At 43.2% G+C, this 22614-nt stretch overlaps 1 long non-coding RNA gene across 2 annotated transcripts in view; it reads left to right on the forward strand.

Moving 5' to 3' along the window:
- Positions 1–17241, forward strand: part of LOC149864466 (uncharacterized) — a 74242-nt gene extending 57001 nt beyond the window's left edge. For both annotated transcript variants that reach the window (XR_016442529.1, XR_016442530.1), the window contains one exon: positions 14935–17241. This is a non-coding gene — a long non-coding RNA (uncharacterized LOC149864466). The remainder of the gene's footprint in view (positions 1–14934) is intronic.
- Positions 17242–22614: the final 5373 nt, after the last annotated feature.

The following is a 22614-nucleotide window of genomic DNA, read 5'->3' on the forward strand; positions in this document are numbered from 1 at the left end:
ACTTTTGTATGAGAGACTCTGTCTGCTTCATGCAGAATTCCACATCCAACAGCAATTGGTTCCAGTGGTAATTGAGACTTAAAACATTCACTATTATAGAGTATGTGTGCGTGTTAGTGTTATATGTATACTGAATAACTTATATATATAACAACAAAGATTTCCCTTGAGGTTCTTTAAGAATTTTAAAACAGACTAAAACATTTCAAACATGTCTTCTCTTAGGATAGGCAGTGAAAACATTTCTGCACGTAAAGAAAAGTCCAAAGTTGCCAGTATGAGGGCAGAAAAGTGCCCTTTAAAATATTCATAGATCTCTGCTGGCTACCAATCTTCTTGAAGACAGGTTGTTGTTTTTTCTTCCCCTTTTCTTTAATGCCTTTATTGCACTCTTAACTCCATGAATAGATATGGGAAATGTAAAAGCAAACCTTCAGCTAGTAGCAGAATGGGAAGTCTGATCTGGCTTAACAGATTTTCTGTGTCTCTGCCAGTCAGAGGCAACTAGTTAAATTGTTAAGGTGTTCTGACTTAGAACTTTTTTTTTTGTAATTGATATCCAGGCAGTGCCATAGCAAGTGGGGGGTGAGCTGGGCGATTGCCAAGGGGCACCAAGAGGTGCTGCCCAGCCAGGGCAGGAATAGGACAGAGCTACGAGCAGCTTGTTTGGAGGGGATGCAGGGATGGGGGAAGGGTGGCTTCCGCCACTGCGTGCACTCCTGGATTTGTGTGTGGGGTGAGGGTGGGCTGCCACTGCAGTTCTTGCCCCAGGTGCCAAACTTCGTTGCTACAGCCCTGTATCAAGGGATCTTTGTGATGACAGCTTAGGGCTATTATGAATGGAAAACCAGTTCCCTGAGGCAGTTAAATGGTCCTTTGTGAAATGTTATGCTACCCTGCTAAAGAAATGTATTTAAATGGCTTGCTAATCATCATAACTAGCTGTACTGTATCATCCAGTAGTGGTGGAAAGCGCCTAAATACCTCTTTTTGGTTTTAATGGTTTTTTTCTGGATTTATTAAATAATAACTAAATAATAATACATTATAGTTTATATCTTTTACATTCTAGTCTCAGTTGACGTAAAAACAAGTCTTTCAAAATGCTTTGTCTCTTTGTTTTACTCCATTTGTTGTTTATCCTTCAATTTTTATCTGTTAAACCTCCATGCATTCAGTCAAAAAGATGGATTAACCTGTGAAATAATGGGTGCATGATTCAAAAACATCTGATGTCAGGTTTTTAAAGGGAGTGAAGAAGTCGATTTATATTTTAAAAAAAAACAGGAGGCCTTGAAAAGAGGAAAGCGCAGTTGAGAGAGGATGATGTCATCTTGAGATCGTATTTAATCAAAATGCTTTGCAGGCATGTGAACGAGTAAGAAATGTCTTACAAGAACAGGCTGTCTAAATGCTTATGTTAGGTAATAAAAAATACAAAATATTACTTAAATGTCAGCAAGCTCTCTAATTCTGAATTTCATATTTCAAGGTTCAGGGTGATTTCAGATTAGTGATGAACCTCAAAATGTTCAGGTGATAGAGCAAATATTACCAGGTGCTGAGTTCCAGAGGGTCAGGCTCTGAGTTTGGGTATGTTCAGAAAACATTGGATACTTAACTCTCACTTTTGCAGAGTTGAAAGAAAATCCCGTGAGAACAATCTTTGCTGGGTGCTCTTCTGATACAGAGCATACTCAGGCCAAACCTGCAGCGAGACAAGCTGTTCTTCTCCTGTATATCTCCTTGCACACTGAGAGAAAGAAGAGAAGTGTGAGAATGAAAACCATTTCCAAACCTTGTCAGACATAGCTGAGTAAAAGTTCAGGCCATTTTTGATTCATTTGAACTAATCAAGTGCATCCTTGAATGGCTTATGGGCAGGTTTTGATCTCAACTGTGTGTATAAATGTTATGTAAACCAAATGCAGGAGGCAAGGATATGTTCTATTTAGAGTGATATGTTCTATTTGGCCAACTGTGTAGATGGGATGATGTTAGTATAGCACTATACAGTTGAGATAGCATTAGTCTATCTCTGTACAGTTGAGATTAGTAAAATACTTGCAGAGTTGAAACAGAATTCAGGCAACACTACAAGATCCTGACATGTCTGCTTTGCTCCAGGTATGCCTTTTATCCTGACAGCATATGTGGAGATTGGTGTATGTGCTAGATGGGTTCTATGCCGTTTGCATTACAGGGGTCCTCCAAGGCCTGGTGACATGAGCTTTATTATCAGAATATGCCACGGGTGTGAGGCAAAGTATGAGCATTGGATCCAAAAAACTGTCCCAGTGTACTTTGTGTCACTGAATTATATTCCAAAAGGATGCTTTTATCTTCCTTGCACCCACTCTTCTTCAAATGTGCATGCCCCCTAAGTTGTTTTTATACGTGAGAACAAAAATCTCTCACCTTGCCTCTCCTTTCGCTTTCCCATACCCTGCCAATTTGCAGAATAGATATATCTTTCAGGAAGACAGTGATTTATCCCCATCAATCCACAATGAGTTCCTCCTGCCATCAACCCCTGGATTAGTGCTGCAGTGAATGCCCCATGTTTTCACTTTTCTTAGTATTTCAACTCTCAGAGAAATTATTAGAACCTGTCCACATGCAATAAATTTCCTCAGACCCAAAACTACAGCCTGTCCCCTAAGCACCTTTTCTAAAATGATGTTAGAGAACTTTATAAGCAGCAGAAGAAAAGTGTGTGTGTGTGGAAGGGGAGTTATATCACTGTTTTAACTTTTTTTAATTGTAAAAACGTCTATCATTAGTGAATGGAATCAATCACATGCTATTCAGACTGAGTCTCTGGTATGAGCAGCACCAGGACATTCCGATAGCAATGCTTATCTGTTTTTATAGCAAGGTTCAAATTACCATGTACATAATAGATATTCTGTACAGCCTTCCACCTACATAAATGTTGCAGAGACTTTTTGGTCTTCTAGTGGTATTCAATTCTGTGAAGCACAACACTGTCAAAGCAGAGGATTCTGAAAGCTTTTTTTTTGCAGGTTCAATCTTTTGAATAACTAAAATGTTCAGCCTCTTTATGACATCATTATGAACTATGAAGGGCTCAGCGCTGCAAGGTCAACTTCATTTAAATATAGAAAAATTGGGTGTTGTGTTCCAGGCAATGGGCTAAGATTCAGGAAATCTAAATTCAAATCTTTGCCCTGTCATAGACTACCTTTTATAAACATGGGCAGGTTACTAAATTGTCCTGTGCCCTGATTTTATCATTGTAAAAAATCTAAATGAAAAGATTTTCCTTTCCTTTCAATTACTGTTGAAGCAATGTTTATAATGACTCTAGCACAACTGATCCCTGATCTTATGAATGGGACGGGGTAAATAATATAAATATATAAATAATGGTGTATATCACAAACTTTATTATTGTAACAAACAGACTGTATCTCAATAGAGTTGCTTTTGGACATCAAAGTTGCAGTGTGCCCTCTTTAAAGTTAAGCATATGCAATATTGAGTACTTAATTAAAATATATACACACGCACAAATAAATACCCAAAGTGTGCACACAACTCATTTGTTTTGCGTTAAGCAGTACCATTTTTCCTGTATGGCCATTTGCACCTATTTTATTTGCACTTTGAGTATGTGTCTACACAGTTTTCTGAGCACAAATTAACATTTATTATAGTATGTTAGGGACTATTTGAAATTAATAATAAATGCCATTCCTTTTTCTAGATGTAAATATACATCTTATCTGGGCTACCTTACAAAGGCATCATACAAGTTTTAGTAGTGTACTAAGGGCATGTTTGTAATGTCTCGCACATTCCCAAAGGACCATGCTATAGAGCATTACACTACTCCCTGAAATGGATGTAAACGTAGTTCCTTTGCGTATAATTGGACACCTGCCAACAAACACTCCTGAGAGTGCATGCTTATTAAAACGTGCCCAACACCACACTAAAATGGCAGTATCACATCAACGTGCTTCACTGTAGCCTTCCCTAGCATGGTCCTTTGACAGTGTACACATGCCAAAACAGGGGGTTATGTAGATCTAAACCTCAAAGTGGATCCCAGGAATGAAAGGAATGGTGAAACCATGCAAATGAGAATTGAAACAAAAGGTTTTGTGAACTCTGGCAAACTAAAGTCCGTAACGTGCACGGATTTCATAACGAGTTCTATATCACAAGTAAAGGGCAGCACTGATGTCAGTGTAATTGTGTGTATCCTGCCGCTAATACTGACAATATATCACAGTACTTTTACACAAACACTAGGATGTTTTGGATTTCAAAATATACTGTGCATTCCCCTAAAGGGAAATGAGTACTCGGCACTGGTGAGGGAGCACCATATCCATTTTTGGGCCCCACCTATCAAGAAGAATGTAGATAGATGTGAAGAGTCCAGTGCAAAGCAACAAAAATGATAAAGGGCCTAGGAAGCAAGATTATGAAGAAAGACTGAAAGAGCGAGGGTTACTTAGTCTGGAGAAGACAGAACTGAGAACGGATTTGATAAGTCTTCAAATACCTGAAGGAGGGATTACAGAGAGTTTCGAAATGAGTTTTTTTCTATGGCCATAGGGGACAGAACAAGGAACAATGGCCTCAAGCTGCACCACCAGAAATTCAAGTTGGAAATTAGGAACTGTTTGACCATGATGGTGGTCAAAGATTGGAACAGACTACTATAGAAACTGTAGTATTTCTGTCTTGGGAAGTTTTGAAGAACAAGTTAGACGGAAACTTGTCTGGAATGGTTTGGTCAGAGATGACCCTCCCTTGAACAGAGCGCAGGACTAGATGACCTTGTGGTGTCTCTTCCAGCCCTAATTTCTTATATTTTCTATAATCTCATCATGTTTTCACTTTTCTAGAAAGATTCAGTTATATTTCTTTGGACAAAAATGAATTAGGTGTTAAAAACAAGCTTTGCTTTCTCCGCTTTGTACATGGCTGGCAAAGAAGAAAAGAAAACCTGAAAGAATGCACAAATGCCCACTTCTTTCAACATCAAAACTAGTTTCCTCTTGTTTGATAATTTAGTTGAAGGACAACTTGCTTTTCTTAATGTTTCTTGAATTTTGTGACAGCCTAATTCTAAAACAATTTAGAAGGTCAGGGAAGCAGTACAAGCAAATAATCTGTTATCAACTTCCCAGACATTAGACATTTGCTTAGACTCAGTCTGAAGTACGTAGGAGTTCAAGTTATGCTAAGCTGTAGTAGGCTATTGTGTTGAAAAGCAGCTTGGGAGAAATGGGCCTCATGACCATTGGATGACCAGATAAGAAAGAAAATAAATAAATAAAACCACTCTACTTAGCAAAAGGATAATGAATGATTCAAGGAAGGGAGTAAGAAAACAGCAGCTGAAACAGGAGAATAAAGGTAAAAAACAAGAACACACTAATAAGGCGGAAATCACAAGAACCTAAGTGTAGATTTTAAATTTGGCAAAAGAAATAAATAGAGATGAAAATCTTAAATGAGAAAGAAAGAAGAATTGGCATGAGCCAGAGGGCATTGAAGTGTGAATACAGGGGTTGTGAATCTTGACCTGTTATAGTGACTATGGGGAGTCTGGGCTGTATGTAATGCACTATTACCTGTCAAGGGCAAGCTTCACTAAGTTGAGTTAACTGGTACACTGTCCAAGAACAAGACACCTTTCTTTGCTTTCGCCACTGAACATTGATTTGTTGTTTTTTCTTGTGTCGCCTTTGGCATCTGGAAGACTGCTTGCTAGCATCATTTGAACCCAATAACCTCCTGCCCATAGCAGGGGACTGAACTTAATGATCTTGCAGGTCCCTTCTGGTCCTTTGACTCTATGATTCTACCTTCTAAAACACACAGACCCCAGCAGCCTGTATATCAAAAGTGACAACAGGAGGAAACCACCAAAGAAAACACCTCCCTATGCTTCAAAACAAAGAGTTCATTTTAGCTAAGACTTGTATCATTCCAGTTTCTTACCGTATCTTTACATTTCAGTTTTCAGAAACATGAACAATGTCTTGAAAAAGCCCCCATTCAGAAGTAATTATAACAATAAGTAACACCAAATGATAGTCTGTTGTAAAATTGTTCTTATCTATAGTGCATAAGTTGCACCTATGGGTGATCTTTTAAACCTGCTAAAAGGTATGATTCATATTGTTGCAGTTGACTCTGATTTCAAGCAACAAAAGTTCAACTGATGTGAATAGCATGTTATAGCTCTAAACCACCATTGTATACTGCTGATACCAACATCATTTTGCATCAGGCCATTATCAACCAGGGATCACCAGGGCATCAGATATTTTCTTCAAGCCTATCTACTTGATCAGAGCTTCTTCAGAGTAGGAGCCAGGTGTTGTAAATGAGTACAGAACTCAGCAATTTGGTAATCCCTTTGATAATGTAGAATCTAGATCTAATTTTCCCAAACTGTGAAAGAAGCTTTGCATACCTTGGATTCAATCCTTCTGCCCATACAAGATTCACATTCATGTGGCTCCACAGAAGTCAGTGGTATAGATTTGAAAAGTATGAGATCAGATAAATTTCCTTTAAATTCTACCAATTAATACTGCCAATTTCTTGGTTACTGAATTCTTATTGAATCAGAGACTGGAATGATTAAAATGAATCAAAATGCGGTTATTTTGTATGGCATTGTGGAAGATTTTTATCTATTATGTCCCAGGAGTCAAAATAATGAGCGGCACTTACCAGCAGCTCGGGATGGGACGCACATGGGGCGGAAGGAGGAACCCGCGTGGCTTGTTAGCCGCCTTTTTGTTCAATTATGGCCAACTGATGACGTCAGCGGCAGAAATAAAAATGGTGGCAGCTGCTGCAGAGGGGGCGGATAGCTAGGGAATGAAGCCGTGACTGATGCTGGCAGTGGGGAAGACCCCACTCACTGGACCCAGGGAGCCTGGCAAGCGGGAGCAGATGCAGGCAGTGGAGGGTGGAGCACCCTGACGGGAACCCACGCAGGACAACGAGGGAGCGACAAGTTTGCCGGCCGGAGGCGGAGCTGAAGCGACCCCTGGAAGCAGAGCAGAACACAGGTGGGGGTCCCAGGATGACGAGGCATGGAGGAAGGCACGACGGGGTGGGAGAAGACCCCAGGAGAGCCCTAAAGGAGTTTGTGGTCAGGGCGGGTATCGCTGCCGGGTTCCACCAGATTGAGGACAGACAGGAGTAGATCCTGAAGGCGATGGGTCAAGAAGAAAAGCATCCTCTCCCTGTTAGGCTCCGGGGAAAAGGATAGAAAGAGGCAGGGAATAGCTTAGTAGTTGGTTTTGGTTAACACATTTATTTTTGTTACCCCAGACAAAGGGGCATAAGGGATAGGGACGAGTGCCCAAGGGGCAGGGCTGTGGAGAAGCCTCATTAGGGTTCCCCCTTTTTGGTTGTATGTACCCTTGAAGGAAGGGATGGAGGTGTGAAGGGCTGTGGGGTAGGCCCACACGGGTGAGCGGGGCCTTAAGCCACTGGCATCTAAACGCAAAGGGGGAGAGGGTTATCCCCGCAAGAAGAGGCCGAGGCCAATGGCTGGGCAGCACACCGAAGGAGTGCATGAGGCCAGGGTGTAGGGGTGGCGGAGCCCCATGAGTGACGACCGGTGAACCCTGGGCCACCGAGTATCCCATCAGCCGACCCCTCCTACTGAGGAACAGGAAGTTGCGGTAGGCAAGAACAGGGTTGGCAATGCAGGAAGAAGAGAGCTACTCCAGCAATGACACAAACCCAGGAGGTGCTTGACATCTACCAGTAGAGCAAAGGCTGCTTGAGAGCGGGTTTTCAAAGCCCAGCGGTCACATATTAAAATCTCCAAGATTTTCTTTGTAGTAAAACATTAAAGTCCTATTACAGTAATAATTTTATTAAAATGTTATTTATATAAGTAAGATAGTAGGTTTCCATGCTTTTGCTAAATCCCTGTCTCTGTTCAGGGTCCACTGAAATGTATCTTGTCAAGAGAATCAGCATGAAATCAGCACTTTTTTTTCTTGTAACTGTTACTGAAATTACAAAGATTACTAATCTTTCTTTCTTCTACTGTCCACTTTGTCTCCTGAGACAAGCAATACTATTATTTATTCCTTAGCACTCTAACTGATTTGGCCAAATTGTTGCCTGGAGGCTCCTCTAGTTGAAATGCAAAACTACTGTAGATTTATTTAAATGAAATGAATGTCAGGATGTATATAAATATGAGCAAGTGTTAAGTAATCAAAATATCAGGTTGTAGTCAGAAATCTGTCCTGAAACCTGAATATTATGAGTAATAATATTAATTATTATGATAATACCATGAATAATGAATCTGTTCATTATTAGAGCTTTGCAAAGCTAGAATTTTGTGATTTTTCAATTTTTCATGTTAGGCCTTAAAATTTTGATGATAATAAATGATGATCTATCTACTTTAAGAAACATTCAAAATCATGGCACTTTCCCCCTTATTAACACAAGGAAAATACTTTGAGTACTAAAATGTTATTGCCAGTTTTGCATTTGCAGCAGTAGATAAAGATGCTCAAATTTTGAGCTTTTCAAATTTAATTGCAAGGCTATGTCAAACATCTCTATGCATTACAGGTCTGAGTCAACAAAACCATTAGGCCTATGCGTAATTTTAAGCATGCAGGTTGATTTGCTGATTTGATTGTAGCAGGCCTAGGGTATCTCAGGCAGCCTGTCATACACCTAACCTGCCACACCTTGATGTTTTAAATGGCTGGGGTGAAAGACAGCAGTCTGAGAAGCTCTCTTCCATTGTGACCCCCTTTTCTTTCTCTCATACCTGGCTACAGTCCCCACTATCTTTGACCCAGTCTACAGACCCACTCAGTTCACTAGGATCCTAAGCCGTTCACACAGTTCACTGGGTTCTTCAGCAGTCTACTACGAAGCATTCCATGCCTTCCTGGCACTAATTGTGGCCTCCAGCCTCCCCTGTATCCATGCCCATGCCTCACAGGTGCACATAGTCAACAACATAAAATGTGAAACCATTAAAACCATACTTACTTATATGCTAAGCAGCCCCTTGCAGTCTCTTCTTTATTTCAGTGTCTACATGGCTTCCTTTTCCTAAGGGTACATGAGTTCTTGTCATCCAGGTTCTGCAATGCACATTCTCGGAGTCCTGCTTCCACCCAACCAAGGCTCAGACTGAGGCTCCAACCTGACATGTGCCTCTCCTTTTCCCCTTTTCAGACCCCTGACCTGAGGTTCCCTTAACAAGAAGCAGTAGTTTCCTTTTAACCTACGAGTGAGCCTGCTGCTGCATTCATGCAGTCCCGCCTCCCTCAATTAATTGTCTATGTCTCAGCTCCTGCAGGCCACCATTTATACACTGGAAGCTGCAGCTCTTCATTCTGTTTCCTAGTGCCAGCCTTGATAGCAGGATTTGGGCAGCATTTCTTACAACATTCGGAGGTCCAACATCTGCTCCCCTAGCTCCCTGGGCCTAGTAACAACAGCATTCTGAAGTCCAGTTTATACACGCAGTATGGCTTTTTTCAAGGTACCATGCCCCTCTTTGGCCTTCTCACTCTCAGTAACAGGGTAGGGACTATGTTACATACACACATGCTTGAAGTTAGATATGCACATAAATACCTTACCAAATCAGAGCCTACTGTAGGAATTTAGAAATGGCTAGGTTTCAGTGGCATTGCAATAGGAGCATAAATCCTGCTGTGATCTGATGCTGCAGTATGTCACACAGGACAAAATGCTGGAAACTTCTTTCTTCTGGGATTTATGAAATGGAAGTACTTAAGGTGCAGCAAGATCTCTGTGTAAACACTGAAAGACCTTTTAACTAAAATAGTATCTTTTGGCCTATATTTTCAAACTGTCTGGATTTGCGGTCATAATCTTTTTGTGCTCAGTTTCAGACCTTTTTGAAGTTTTACAGTGTTCAGACAGTAGGTGTTCAGCCCTTTGTGAATTTTAGACCCATTGGAATATTCCAAGTTGAGCATCCAACTTTCAGGTGCCTAAAATTATGAGTTACTTTTGAAAATCTTGCCTTAGTCATGCTATGACTATTTTTGTTTGTTTGTTTGTTTTTTAACTATTGGGATCTTTCATCCAAGTTGGGATTCTTGGGAGAGGATATTTTTAAAGTAATTATAGAGATTTAGTAAGAAAACGTTGAGGAGAGAGAAGAAACAGGAATCATAGCAGTGCTTTACTAATGGTCTGCTGTAGCCCTTCTTTCCACACCTCCCATTTTCTCCTCCCGTACTTTAAGATAACCCTATGCTGCTGCAACTGATTCAGCTCCACTGCAGGGAAGAACAGTAAGAGTGTACATACAGATTGTCCAGTGCTTTATTCTTGTGTTTATCAAATCTGTGCAGATGACAAGACAGTAGTTAACCTCCTGGCTGCCAGCACCACGTGTAAACTAGTTTTTCCAGCATTAGCACCACTAATTCACCAGTGAAAGCAGGAATGGAGATAGGGAAGAAAAGAGGTGAATGTGAATAAGATTATTGAAGAAGAACTGTGCTACTTAACCAGACCTGTGGGCTCTATGTGATGTCACTGGTGCAAATTGATATTTTCTGCTGCCCAAAGCTAGACTACTATTCATCACAGCTGTCCCCTACACTATCATTATTGTTTCATGGATTTTATGCTCTTTCTAAAATCACATTATTTCTCAATGCCAATATCCAATGCACAGCACATCCTAAAGACACTTAGCTAAGTCTTTAATAATATTAGACATGGAAAGAAAAGAGATGGGGTAAAACTTACCTTGGCGAGTGAACTTGTTTACATCATTCAAATAAGTTTTTGAAATGTGCCAGGCTTACAAAACCTTCAGAGAGATTAATTAAAGTGAGTATTTTTTTAAGGACTTGAACATAATTTATTGAGAGTTCATGAAACTAGAAAACTCATCTGTGTTTGCTGGCTTCATTTTGTAAACTTGTCATAAGCAAAGCAGTTTTCAAAAAGGACCAGTTTGACTTCAAGTAAGGAATGGGAGTAGCCAGTTTTGGGTATTCTAGAAATGTTCTAAGCTACCAATTGATGCAGTAGAGGAGTTCTGAAAATCATGGATGCCTGAATTGTCTAGGTTCTCTTGTCCTAGCTGAGTGCCCAGGCATGGAAAGTTATACTCAAAAAAATATCTGTTCACAGCCCCAGCCATGGACAGAAAATAGGGAAGGTTAATAAAAGGACAGTATGAAGAAACACAGGAAAAACACACACAGGCCTAGTAAATATATAAGGCATCATGGGGTAAAATATTGATTGGATGGAAAATCTCTCATAATGTTCATGTCTGCTCAGGCTAGCTGGAGGATAAATGTTTCAGAAGAACAACAAAGTGTAGCAGAAGCTAAGGCTGTGTGAAACAGCACTGGTTTTAACTTCTGTTTTGCCATTTTGAAGGGACAGTGTTTTGTTTCACCATTTTGAAGCACTGTTCCATTTTGTTTCGCCAAAACTGTTTTGCTGTTTAGATGTTTCGCCCATAGGCTATAATAGGGAATCACAAAAATGCCTATAACTTTTGTCATTTATTTCCTGATTTGAATGAAAACAGCAGGCATGCTAGCCCCTGCTAAGGCCATGAAGCCTGTGAGGCTTAAAGGAGATAGGTGTTAGGGTTTCTGGAAGACCGAACCTCAACCTGTTCAGAGCAAAACTCATGTCACTTGTAAGTGTGAAGGCACAGAGAAAGCTCAGTTCAAATAATGCTTTTTATGCTGTTTTTCCATCCCTTCTCCAGAGCACTGGGATTGGAAGGGACCTCAGGGAAAGAGCCCAGTCACTGACCAGCTACACATGTCAGTATCAGAGCAGTCCTTCCTCCCTCTTCCCCCTCCCTCTCCTTAGTTTCTGTTTAGCTGCAAGCAAGCCCAGCCTCAAAACATTTTGAGTACCCTTGTTTTGTTTCAGAGCTGTTTTGAAGTGCTTTGTTTCAATTTTGCTGTTTCAATCTCAAAATGCATTGAAACAGCTTTGAAACAAAACATCCCATCGACATTTTGCATAGCCCTAACAGAAGCACATTTTCTTCTTAAAGTTATATGTCTTCAATGCTAGAAGTCTAGGCAACATTAGATATCATCCATGGCTCACAGCATCTCACCCTGAAGTACCATGCTGAACAGGAAAAACAATTCCTTCATTAAGGTAAGCTTTGATCTGTGATTTATATCTGCGACATAAGGTAGGACTAAAGAAGGGAAGATTTCTAGGTGAAATCAGATGGTACTGGAACATCCTATCCTACTTCCCCCCTATATTGCTAAACTGTTGCAGGAATAACAGAAGTAACCTGAGCGATCATTTGCAGATAATTCTATTAGACAGTTATACTCAAAAAAATATCTGTTCACAGCCCCAGCCATGGACAGAAAATAGGGAAGGTTAATAAAAGGACAGTATGAAGAAACACCCTTATCCACCAGGAATATACTCTTCTCAATACTATTTAGCAGACAATAGCTGCTAGCCAGCTTTGCCTCCACATTGTTTAATGGTATGTTACTAGCACAAATCATTGTGCTAAATTATAAGCTGAGTTCAAACTTGTGGGGAAGGAAAGTTTGTCCTGATGCAGGGAACTATAGACATACCCAAAATGTGCTTGTCTCAGCAATGATTGCTAAGTTATTAGCCAAAAGATCAACAGCTTTCTGAAAAAAAATTAAAAGGTCCAGTTAAACTCCTTCTGTTCAAATACTACAGCATTACTATACATAGAGTAGCACAACGAGAAAAACAAGCCTTTCTCCATTCTGATGTAGGGCTGCACTTAGGAGTATGCTACTGCAACCATTGTTTAGTCATTCTGTTCTGTTAAGGTTGGCAACTGCTTAGAGGAAGGCCAACCTGGTTGCTGCTCTTTCCTTTGCACATAGCTAACTTGCCTTGAATTTCACCCTAGGATTTCCAGGCTGAACTGGATACTTAAGCAACATGTAGCTTGTTATTGCACTTGTCTGCAGACAGATTCAGAGATGTTATATAGCTTCCTTTAACTGTTTAAAAAACCAACCAAACTCTGTATGAACCTGGGTAGCATAGGGTGTGTGAGCGAGACATGTGATCTGACTACTGCCTAAGGAGAGGGATGACAGAAGGGTGGGGGAAAGGAGTGCATCACCTTCCCATCCTCCACTCCACCTGCATTTTCCAGTTGTGGGATGCAGTGGTGCAGGCAATGTGTGTCACAGAGTTCAAGGTGTTCTGCCAATGATAGTTCTGTAGTGCAGAAGTGAAGTTCACTGCTGCCAGGGGAAGAAATAACCCCATTTTTTTGCTGCCAAACTCAGCATTTCTTTTCCTTCTGGACAAGGGCTTTGGCAGCAAAAAAATGGGATGAAATTTCCTCCCCCAGCAGTGAACTTTACTGCTGGTGTACAAAACTGTGATTCACAGAATGCCATGAACTGCTTCTTGCTGCTCCTATGTACAGCTAAAAGGTACAAAGGGGAGGAGGGAAAGAAGGTGAGAGAGAGGACTGCCCTAACTGCATTCTTTGCATGCTATGCCTCTTATAGATATATGCCTGTATCTTTGAGAAGCCACATGAAATTGCAGGACTGCCAGTGTTACATTCTGTGAGACACTTATATGTGTTAAGTACACCTGCCGAGAGATGAAGCTATTCTAAGTGGTGTTTGTCTCCTATTGTTGTTTTACTTAAGGAACATGCCGTTAAGTTTCTTGTTTGTACAAACAGGCTAGATGCCCTTGTTGCTCCCTGTCAGATCTTATCAAGATAAACCACTCCTGGCTATACACTATGCTGGCATGAAGATGGAATCCCAGTCAGCAGGATGCAAGTGGGGGATGGGACAGTACCACTTAGGGATCCCAGATAGGGGGTTCTATCCTGCCCATGATAACCACTTGGAGCTGCACTGAGGAATTTTATGTGACCCAGCCAATAGCTTGAGACTCCCATGCTGACTGGCTCATATACTACTGGAAGTCAATAGATTTACAGAAACAAAATCTACTATTTGATGGCTAGAAAATGGTATTGATAGGTTTGTTTTTGGAAATTAGCTTGTAGGTAAAATAGATATGCATTAGAAAAATGGTCCAGGGCAACAATAGTCCAGCAAGAGTTAATTGATTTCTAAAAGCCTGTTTGTGACAGTTTCTTCAAAGTTCACTTTGTCTGACACAGGCAAACAGCAAGCAGACACACAGGGTGGGAAACTGAAGATGTGTACCACAGTGTTCCACAACATGAGATAAGGGACTTTGCCACATTGGCCAATTCACAGTGACCAAACTGCAGGGCACTTGAGATTTCTGGCTTCGGTAGATGAATCAAATTAGGATGACATTGGAAAGCACCAACTTAGGACGCTTGCATGCGATGGGCTTGTGAAACAAAGGAATATGCTGACAGGACAGAACATGGGCAATATGATGACTACAGAGAGACCAATCCACAATACCCAAAGATGAAAAGTCATTGGAAGAAGAAAAAGGATACAAAAGGAGGGATTTCAGAGCAGCAAAGGGTCCCTGAGAGGGGAACCTGAGGCCACCATAGACAGAGGGAACACACCAGCCATCTCACCCCCCCCACTTGGGGGGGCAGGGGTGGGGACAGGGTGGCAGGCTCAGCCTCCAGGCTGCTGCCATCTGACATTCAAGAGAACCTCAAAGGGAAGGTTGCGTACTGGCTAGACATACCTTGACTCTGTGAACCCTGGTCCTGGTAGATATAGAATTGTTTGTATTATTTTAATCTGCTATCACTGTGTATCAATAAAATGTGACTGTTATTGAATGGAAAGGCCATGGTCAGTCTGAGAGTTTGGGTCCACCTGGAACAAGATATCTGGGTCATAAATCCAGTGGCAACACTGTTGACTGTCATTGACTCGCAAGCTTCTGACACTGTTCTCTCACTTGCATCCCCAGCCTAACCCTATGACAAGTCCTACAATGAAATCTTCACACTATTAAAAATCACTTTGCACTGACTCTATCTGAAACATTAAGATGGTTCCATTTCAACCAGATGAATGAACTGCAACATATATAGCAGAGTTGTCCAAGGATCACCTCATGTGTGGGGTTTGAGATGAAGACCTACAATGAAGTGAAATTTGTCATTTGCCATTGCTAAACAGTCTGGTGGCTAACAATGAATGCAGACATGGAACAAATCATAAAGAAGCGCAGACAGTGCTAGGCTACTCACCATGCTCCAGCTAAAGCTTCAATCTATCCATGGGAGGTGGCTAGTAACATCTGCATATAGATTTTCCTGAATGATTTGAAGGTCAGATATGTTTCATTGTTGTTGATGCCTTTTCTGAGTGGCTGGAAATTGTTCCAGTTCCATCAATGACTTTCTGCATCATGATTTCATGAAACCTGTTTGTGACGTATGGTCTTCCAGCTACTTGGAAGACAGTGGTGCACAATACACTTATGAAGAATTCCAGAAGTTCATAGACAGAAATCTTATCTGTCACATAACATCTGTATCATTTTATCCATCATCCAATAGCTAGGCCAAGTGCATTGTCCAAACTATGAAAGATACTTTGAAGCAGATTGGAAATTGAGATTAGGTAATTCTTTGCTACAACAGCATGTAAGCCCATACTCAGCCACAGGTGAAAACTCTGCAGCCCTACTGATGAACCACCCACTGAAAACTTCTTTGGATCAGCTGCACCTGGACTTGGTAACTGAGCAAAGCAAGAAATCCAGCTGTCTACAAAGCAGGCTACTTCAACTTTGCAGACTTTCAAACCAAAAAAATCCTGTGTGTTCTGAAACTATAAATATGCAACTAGGCCACAGTGGGTGCCTGCAAGTGTCCTTGAAGCCACAGGACCCAGAATCATATACCAGATGGCAAGACACTTTGTAGGCATGTTAAATAGATCACATTCCAGATGACATGCTGTCTACAGATCCCAAAGGCATTGCACCACCAGCAGGACTTGCTATTGTGAGTCCATCAGCTGTTTTATCAGACTTGCAAAATTTTCCAGGTGTTGGAGTGACTTAAGAAGAGCCAAAACAGCCTACTTCAATTTCCAGTGGGACAACTCCAACCCTGGAATGAGATAAGTACTATCCAATGGCAGAGTAAATTACTGAGCTTAAATGCATATGTAGATGGTGAAGTCCAGATTAGTTTACTCTAGCTCAAATTGCACCAGAGTTTATTCAGTCACATTAATTGCATGTGTAGATGTGCCCATTGAGTGGTACGTATGTGTGTTATGCACTCTCACTAGTAGGATGGACTATTCTATATTGTATTTATCTCCTTTTGATACCTGATGTGTTGCCTAGAACCATTTAGTTATAACTTTTGTGAATATAATTATGCTAGTTTCCCTGTTACTCCCAATCTGATGTCACTGGGACAAACTAAGACCTGTAAGACACAGAATCCAGTGTATAATTCATTCAGTGTCAAGGTCCTGAACTTGTTATAATTCAGATATCTTTACTCCCAACTCCCAAAGAGCAACTTCTGAATGGACTAAGATGACCTGCAGAAATATAGGCCTCAGTCCAGAGCTGAGACCTGATTCAAAGCCCTTTAAAGTGATTGAAAAGGCTCTCAATGAGCTCAGAGGGCTCAGGGTCAAGCTCCCTGTGAATAAATACAAGGTATGACCCACAAAGAGTCTGGTCCGTCCTTCTTTTCTCTATTCATGTGGCGTGTATCAGGGTTACTTTAGTGACTACCACTACAGAAGGGTGCTTTACAGACCCTTGTCCATATAATTAAGGTCACTCGCTTCTTCTTTTCTGGAAGTTTTTAAAACATTTGCTCAACTGTGTATCTTCTTACTATTAAAAAGAGGATTCCACTTACCTTACAGCTCTAAATTAGCAGTTTCCCATAGCCCACCCATCTCCTATGAGCTTGCCCTTTTGAATCAATTCTCTCTTCTTTGTATCATTTTCAAATCTGTCTTCAGTAAACTGGATGATATATACTTTTTAGACATATAATTAGTTTTGTGACACACTATTCATCTATTGTGGTCAATAACTTTAAAAAAAAACAGAGCTCTACAAAATTAGCATGATTTCAAATCATATGTTAAACAAGATCTTCATTCTTCTACGCTTTGTACAAGACATTCCAGAAGACAAAGCAAAGTGTATGGTCAACTCTCTGTATAACTAAGCTGATGACATTAATGCAAAAAGAGGCACAAAATGGGCAATAAATCACCTGATTAAAGTCTGAAACCCTCTTTTTGTTTGTACATTTATTGATTTTTTCTCTCTAATCTTGTCTAGCTCCTTCAATCATCAGTCTCTTGCCTGCCTTCCATGACCCAAAACAAAGTAATAGACTTCAACAAAACAATAGTTGCAATTTATAGGAGAGACAAGCTGTGCCTTTATCCACCAGAGACTCCTTTCCACTCCATGGAAGGACAAACAATTTAGATACTCTTCAGTCTTCAGCCAAAAAAGTAATCACAAAGAAAACATTCTCTTTATAAACTGCTACTGAAGCAGCTAAAATGAAAGAAATGAAAGACTTTTTTTTTGGCTAGCAAAATTAACTCCGGACAGAATAGGTCACACAAGCCAGGGAGCAACCTTATTATTGCAGATCATAGGAGATGTGTTCTGCAGATCTTCCCTAGTCTGGCAGACTCTTGGGTCACTCTCTGCTTCTACATCACAATGCATAAACAAATGACTGATCTCCCATGGAAGTTCTCCATATTAACTAGTCCTAAGTTTGGTTAGGCATTAGGAATATGGTTGCTGCATGCAGAAGATGTTAGTATTGTTGGGCATGCAAATGAAGATGATACCACTGAGATTCCAAGACTGAATGGGTGCATCCAGAGAAGCGAGTACATGCAGGCATTCACTGCACTGCTAATTTGCAGGAAAGCTTGGGGGTGGGAGGCGGGGTTGACACTGGGAGATCCCAGTGTTAGAAAAAACGATGCCTGAAAAAAGCGGGGCAGCACACGTGGTGGTAGTGTGTACTGCCCAAAACTGCAGCCTGATCGGCAGTCACATTTTGCATGCCACTGGAGCCCCAGGAGGCCCCCAAGACTCCAAGTAAGGCTGCTGGGGCCAGCCCAGGTGCTGGCCCCAGACTCCCCTTCCCAACCTAGAGTAACTTGCCATACAGTAGAGTGTGCATTTACAGGTGTTCCCCAGAGACAAGTAACAGCAACACAGCTATGTGCCACTGACATTTGTCCCTGGGGAAACATACTTGTTGGAACGCACCCAATGTGTTTCCTTCTTGTTCTTGGCATTTGAATAGTAGTTTTAACTAGTATTAATGGTATTCTGCCAAAATCTTTCTTTATCCAAATCAATCTCAAAGCAGTAAACCTTAGAGAATTTTAGAAAAATTATTATATTTTTGCCACTCACTTTTTTTTTTTTGCAATCGAATGTTCTTACAACCTTTCTTTAAAAAATAATAGTTGCCTTTTTTATATATGCAAAATTCTTAAATTTGAAAAATAATTATAGGTTTTGTAGTTAACTGAAAAAAAGTGTGTGGAAAGGAAAAAATTGTTCATAGTATTTTTTTTTTTTAGTTTCAAAATATTTCTGATTTTTGGGGGGAACATTTAGATAAAATTAACTAGTACTATCTGAACAAAGTTGAAGGGTCAACTGAATCCCAGGCTTCTTGTTCTCTCCCAAGTATTAGTTGTTTTCATCTTCAGTCTATCAAGTGAAATTAACTGAATCAGAATATCTTAATATTTTAGTCTAACATTTGAATTCTCAGGGCATTTGTAGTTCTCCTTAAAAATGAAAACCAGGAACACTTAATGCATTAGCAGCAGCAGGGGACTCAGATATCCAAGTATGAAAATATGTGCTTAATTTCTGATATGCGTCAAGGTTACAAAGAGTTATACCACTTTTTACTGATTGTAGTAGCTACCTAAAGTGCTCTTCATAACAGAATGATACAATAATTTATTATTGTTGTTTTGTTATTATTGTTATTTTTGTTGTTTTGTTAAAAAAAAAATTCTCTGCAAAAGAGCAGACCAAGGCACGGTTCCAAACCATGCCCGGAGCCAGTCCTCCAAAAGAGATGCTCACCACCACCTGGAGGCACAGAGGACGGAGGTGAGAGCCAGCCCTGGGGCCCGGCCCATGGTGACAGGACCCAGCTGGGTCCTTCCTATAGTGGCAGGACCCGGCCCAGTGCACGGGAACCATGCAGAGCTGAGCCAGGCAGCATGAACAGCCCAGGGCCAGCAGGACTGGGCTTGGCACCGCGTGGTCCCCATGCACCAGGCCAGGCCAGGCAGCACGAGCCACACAGTCCCTAGGCTGCTCGTGCTGCCCGGCCCTGTGTGCAGGGACTGTGTGGAGCCAAGCTGGGTCCTGCCAGCCCTCGGGCTGCTCATGCTGCCTGGCCCAGCCGGGCAACACAAGCAGTTCCAGGGCCAGCAGGACCTAGCTTTGTTCCACATGGTCCCCATGCACTGGACCAGGTCCTGCCACTATAGGAAGGGCCAGGCTGAGTGGCAGAGTGGTCCCAAGGACAGCAGGACCCGGCTGGGCCCAGCATGTGGGGACTGTGTGCCACGCCGGGTCCTGTCATTGTGGGCCCAGCCCGGCTGGGCTGCGGAGGGGCCCCAGGACCTGGCTGGGCCTGGCCCACTGTCCCCATGTGCCGTGCTGGGTCTTGTTGACATGGGTCCAGCCCGGCCGGGTGGCAGAGGGGCCCTAGGACCCGGCTGGGCTTGGCCCAGGGCTGGCAGGACCCTGCTAGGCTCAGCATATGGCACCCCCCTCTCCCCACTGCTGCTGTGGAAGGTTAGTTACAGGCCCTGGGTGGGGTGCTGGGGCCCTCCAAGGTGGATCTGGGACCCTGGGGGGGAGCTTCCGTGTGCTGTGTTGGGGGGATGCACCCTTGGGGAGTCAGGGAACCCACCCCTCCTGAGCAGCCCCCCGAAGGTGCCTCATACCCACAATCCCCCCAGCAATTGCTCCACACCTACCCACAAACCAACCCACATCCCTCCACACCCACCCACCCACCTTCCCCCACACCCATTCTTACCCCTTCCTACAAACACCACAGCCACTCATCACACACCCATCATGTGTGAAGAAAACCAAAGGCACACATCAACACATGTAGGTATTTAGAACTTATGTTTTCATGATGATAGCGACACTGGTAGGTTTCCAAAGTGCTTTAACATTGTAAATATACCAATAAAGCATTACCCAACAGATCACTGTCTCTCTATAGGGGGTGTGTGTGGTGGTGATTTTTTGTTTTAACTGTGGAAGAACATGGATTTGGGGGTATTTTTAAAAATGGATTTGGGATGCTGCTGCAGCAGTCCGGCTAGCAGAAGGGGTAGTGTCCCCAGGTACCAATTGGCGGGGCCCCAGAAACTCCTGTATATTTATATCCTCCAAATATCATGGGCTGTAAGGCCCACCTCACTAACTAATAGCCCCTACTGTGTGATTCCGATGGGTGAAAGATACAACAAAATTCTTGGGACAAAAGAGGCAAAAACCAAGATAGGGTCAAAGGGTCAAAAGTGTGAAAATAAGTATGTTTGAGGGGGACACCAAGAAGAGCCCCCTGGGCCACACCCACTGGTCCTCAAAGACATCCATGGAGCTGGTGGACACTGCCCATTGGTGCTCCACCCAGAGAAGTGCACAGATAAGTGAGAGGAAAGCAGCCCTGCAGTCTCCAGGCACCTTCCTGGCTAGAGCCTCCTTCCTGGTAAAATACAGGGCCCATTTGGCCAGGGCCAGGAGGAGGTTGACCAGGACGTCCTGGCATTTGGTGGGGGTGTGGATGGGGTGACCAAAAACAAAAAAAGGTGGGGGTGAAATTCAACCAGAACCTCAAGAGGAGGCTCTGGAGGTGGAGGGGCTGTAGTCTGGTGCATTCAAGGGTCATGTGCACCAGAGTTTCCCTCTGCCCACAGAACAGACAGGTGACTGGGGTGTCTGTGAAGCTCACCACATACATGCCCATGGTGACAGCTCCATGGAGAAGCCACCAGCTGAGGTTCCCGGTGGCTTGTGGGATGAGGGTGGAGTAGAGACTCAGCCACTAGGGTGCCCCAGCCATGCCCTTGCCAAGCAGGCAAACTAGGCCCCAGCTGCCCTCCCGCAAGAGGAGACTCAGGACTTCTGCAGTGATCAAGTGCCATTCCAGCCAAAAAACCTCCGGTGCCCATCTCTGGAGTCCTGCCAGGACCTCTGGGGGCACAGGCAAGATGTGTAAGTGGTGCCAGAACATGGACAGGACCAGCTGGTTCAGCACCAGCACTCCCATGTAGGGAGAGACGTCACAGAAGCCCTGTCCATGCCTGGAGCTGCTTCACCACCCTTGCCTCCAGCAGGTTCCAGTTCTCTGGTTGGGAGGGATCTGTGGGGGACAGACCCCCAAGTAGAACACTGATCTAATGCCCCAGCACATCCTGCAGAGTGCATGTGGGAGTGAGCCCACCTCCCACCCTTCACCCACCACCAGGCCAAAGCTCTTGACCCAGTTCAAATGGGCAGAGGAGACCACTGAGTACAATGTCTGGCAAGCCTCCACCCACGCCAGGTTACCTGAGTCCGGACCATGAGGAATACTTTGTCGGCATATGCTGACAGGACCAGCTGCACTGCCGGCTCCCAGAGCATTGACCCCACCACCCACTTCCTCAGGAAAATGAGGAAGGACTCTAGGGCCAAGGCATACAATTGGCCTGACAGTGGGCGGCCTTGACACACCCCTCTCCTAAATGGGATGGGCTCCATCAGGGTCCAGTTGAGCTTGACCAAACATTTTGCAGAAGCATACAGCTCCCGGAGAGACTGCATGAAGCGGGGCCAAAGCCAAAGGCCCACAGAATGCCTATGAGGTACCCGTGATCCACTCTGTCAAACGCCTTCCCCTGGTCCAGGGATAGGAGGGTGAAAAACAGGCCCTCCCAGAACTGTGTACGTCTGGTCGGGATGGATCACAGCAATCAGCATGGACCACAGGTGCAGCAAGATGGCCTTCACTACCACCCTGTAGTCCATGCAGAGGAGGGACATGGGACGCCAATTCCTTAGGACATGGGGATCTCCCTTCTTCAGTAGGAGGGTCAGCACGGCCCTCCAGCATGACAGGGAGAGCTCCCCACTTCCCTCTGATTCAGCCCAGACTGCAGCAAGGTCCGGGCCAAGGACGTCCCAGAAAGCCCATTAGAACTCCAAAGTCAGCCCATCAATGCCTGGAGCCTTGTTGCCAGGCATCAGGCAGAGGGTGGCCAAAAACTCAGCCAGAGTGAAAGGAGCTTCCAGCTGGTCCTGGTCACCCATGCTGACCTGCAGGAGTCCCTCCCACAGGGTCTGGCAGGCCTCGGCATCAGTCAGATCCAGGGAGAAAAGCTCTTCATAGAAGGCCCGCATGCACTGGCGCATCTCACCTGAATCCTTGAGGCAGTGCCATCAGCCACCAGAAGGCAGGTGATGTACTTCTTGGCCCCACACTGCCTCTCCAGGGAATAGAAGCAGCGGGAGCTGCAGTCCATCTCCCGAAGGAACTGGATGCGTGAGTGGACAAATGCACCATGGGCGCGATGGTCATCCAGAGCACGA

The sequence above is a fragment of the Crocodylus siamensis genome, chromosome 5 (assembly GCF_052110815.1).
Source record: "Crocodylus siamensis isolate JL-2025a chromosome 5, ASM5211081v1, whole genome shotgun sequence".
Lineage (NCBI taxonomy): Eukaryota > Metazoa > Chordata > Crocodylia > Crocodylidae > Crocodylus > Crocodylus siamensis.